Here is a 3,516-nt window from a genome sequence, read left to right on the forward strand (position 1 = left end):
CAAGGTCTTCGAGCAGGGTGGCGCGGTCTCGGGACTTGACCACGAGATCATCGATGTAGGCCTTGATGTTACGGCCAACCTGCGAATCAAGGGTGATGCAGATAGCGTGCTGGAAAGAAGACCCAGCATTGCGCAAACCAAAAGGCATTGACATATAGCAATAAGTTCCCACCGGAGTGGTAAAAGCAGTTTTTTCTTCATCCTCTACGGCCATGCGAATCTGGTGATAACCAGAGTTTGCATCTAAAAAACACAAAAGATCACATCCCGCGGTTGCATCTACAATTTGATCTATGCGGGGCAAAGGAAAAGGATCTTTGGGGCATGCCTTGTTTAGATCGGTGTAGTCCACGCACATGCGGAGCTTGCCGTTGGCCTTCGGGATGATAACTGGGTTTGCCAACCACTCGGGGTGGAGGACCTCTCGGATAAATCCGGCGTCAAGGAGCTTGCTGACCTGCTCCCGGATGAACTCCTGGCGCTCAGGCGCCTGCCGCTGGACCTTCTGCTTCACCGGGCGTGCGTCCGGACGCACAGCCAGGTGGTGCTTGATCACCTCCCTAGGGATCCCGGGCATGTCGGACGGCTGCCATGCAAACACGTCGCCGTTAGCCCGGAGGAAGGTGACGAGCGCGCTTTCCTATTTGCCGCCCAAGTCACCGCCGATTCTGATGACCTGGGAGGCGTCTTCGCCCACCACGACCTCCTTCGTAGGAACGTAGGCGTCGGCGGTGAGTCAGGGTTTGGATGAAGAGGGTCCCGGACCCCCTGGATAGCCTTTGACCTTGGCCTGAGCTGAGACCAAGGTCAGGTATGATTGCTCAGTGCAGGAGACGGCACCGCCGGTGTCGGCGGACACGGAGATAGGCCCTGCTGGGCCCGGCATCTTGACCGTGAGGTACGCATAGTGCACAGCCATCATGAACCTAGCGAGCGCCGGACGCCCGAGGATGGCGTTGTAGGGGAGGGGGAGCTCCACGACATCAAAGACGATGCCCTCCGTGTGGAAGTTATCCCGACTCCCGAAAGTCACAGGCAGCTCAACCTGCCCGAGGGGCAGGGAGTGCCCGGGTGTCACCCCGCAGAATGGAAGCGACGGCTTTAGGCGCCTGGAGGGCACCTGCAGCTTCTCGAAGGCCTCCTTGGAAAGGAGGTTGAGGCCTGCGCCCCCGTCGATCAGCACCCTGCCGACCCTTATATTGCAGATGGTGGGGGACACTACCAAGGGTAGTTGCCCTACGCCTGCACTACTGGCGGGGTGATCGGCCATACTGAATGTGATCGAGGCGTCCGACCATCTCAGGGGCCTTGTGGCCTCTTCGCTCGGGGTTGCCGAGCATACCTCACCCGCATGATCTTGACGCCACGCCGTGAGGAAGGCGTATAGGCACCTCCGTCGATGAAGGCGACGGTGTGCTCGGGCTCCTGAAAGCCGAGCTCTGTGTTGTTGGGGGTGGCTTCATCGTCGCCACCCCCGCGGGACTCGTCACGCTCCCTTTGGCGCTGCTCGATGAGGCCCTTGACCGTACAGCACTCCGTGAGGTCATGCCATCTGGTCTGGTGGATTGGGCACCATTTGCCTGGCTCGGGCCCCGCAGGGGTGGGGGCCCTTGCTGGAGCGGGAGCCCGGGTGGGGGCCGGAGCCCTTGCGGGAGCCGGAGCCCTAGGAGGGGCCCAGGCTGGGGCTCTCGTGGGCGCAGGCCGTTTGTCGGTGGCCACCCGGTGTTCTTGCTAGCGGTCGGGCTCTTGAGCCGACCTACGGGCGGGGCCCTGGGCCGGCTCGACGGGGACGGCCTCGCGCCTCCTTCTCTTTTTCTTTTCCCGCCTGTTGGAGCGGGAAGAACTTGGTTGATCGGCGGCGGGGCGCTCGGGGCGCAGAGCGTGCCAAGCCCGCGCCTCCGCCGCCTTAGCGCACTTGTCGGCCAGCACGAAAAGTTCCGAAGTGGTCTCGACCTCATGCGTGCCTAGCTTCTCGAGTATCCGCTCGTCGCGGACGCCCTGCCAGAAAGCAACGATGACAGCGTGGGGGGTTATCCGCGGGATAGTGTTGCGGACCTGGTTGAAGCGCTGAATAAAGCACCACAGCGTCTCCCCCTCCTGCTGCTTGATGGCGTGGAGGTCGCACTCCAGGCCGGAGCGCATGAACGTGCCCTGGAAATTAGCCACAAACTGGTGGCAAAGATCATCCCAGGAGCTAATAGACCCTGGGGGTAAGTTCATGAGCCAAGAAAGGGCAGAGCCCCTCAAGGCAATATGAAAATAGTTAGCCATCACCTTTTCACTGCCACCCACCGCTTGGACGGCAGTAGTGTATATCTGGAGGAACTCAACGGGGTCGATGGACACGTCGTACTTCTCCGGGAGCTCGGGGCCGAACTTGGAGGGCCATTTGACCCGGCGGAGCTCGCTAGTGAAGGCACGGCAGCCAGTGCCGTACCCTGTGACGCGGGTGGCGTTCTTGGGCGGTGAACGCCGGCGAGCCGGGGAGCCCCGGCGATCATAGGCCGGCAAAGAGGAAGCCTGGTCCTTAGCTTTGGCCTCCTCCCGGGTCTCCCGCTGGCGCTCGAGAGTGACGCGCGCGTCTTCGAGGCCCCTCCGCTCGTTGAGGTGCAAGCGGAGGTCCTTGGTTCCGGACGCGGCCAGGGGGGCGGCGCTCCGCCTGGGGGCCCCCGGCCAGAACGAACGTTACCCGACGATGGGCCAGTTCTGGCGGCGCCACGCTGGGTGGTGGCGCGGGAGCTCTCGGCCAGCACCTGGCGGCGAGCAGTGCCGACCAGGGCGGCAACCTCTTGGAGCCAGCGGCCCTCCGGGGTTTCCCCGGTCGCCTAGACTGGCGGATGAGTGAGGAGAGCGTGCGCTGCAAGTAGCGCGCTCCGGGGGCTGGCCTCGCCGAAGGCGAGCCTACGCCGGAGAGGCGCCCGGCGCTGTCCAGACGCGGACCTGGCGGCAGGAGTCTCGACCGCCGGCTGGGGGTCGTATGGCGCACCGGCGACGGCGGCAGCGGCCCTATTGGACCCAGCGCCCTGGTCCCCTTGAGAGGGGAACGCCGCGCGTGCAGATCACGGCTGCTGCTAGGACGCAGCAGCGACTGGGGCCTCCTGTGCGAGGGGCTGCATTTCCCCGCAGGAACTGGAGCCGGAACGCAGGAGGCGATGACCACCGGCCATTTTTTTCTGCAGAAGAAAACAAACAAACAGATTCAGGGATGCTTCCCCCCTACCTGGTGCGCCAGCTGTCGGAGGGTTAACTCCAGTCGCAGGGATCCCGAGAGACCCCTTTTTAGAGATTCGGCCGGGGGGATGATCCTAAGTCTGTTCGTCGGAGAAATAAATGGGAATGAATGCAACGGCCGGTGGTGGTGGCATGACCTAGTGCAAGAAGAAGTAAATGCACCGGAATTTAGATAGGTTCGGGCTGCACGGGGGCGTAATACCCTACTCCTGTATGGATACTATAACTGTCCTGAGGAAGTCCCTCAAGGATGTTGCTGATTACAAGAATCTTGATCTATCGAAG

The sequence above is a fragment of the Phragmites australis genome, chromosome 9 (assembly GCF_958298935.1).
Source record: "Phragmites australis chromosome 9, lpPhrAust1.1, whole genome shotgun sequence".
In the NCBI taxonomy this organism is placed as follows: domain Eukaryota; kingdom Viridiplantae; phylum Streptophyta; class Magnoliopsida; order Poales; family Poaceae; genus Phragmites; species Phragmites australis.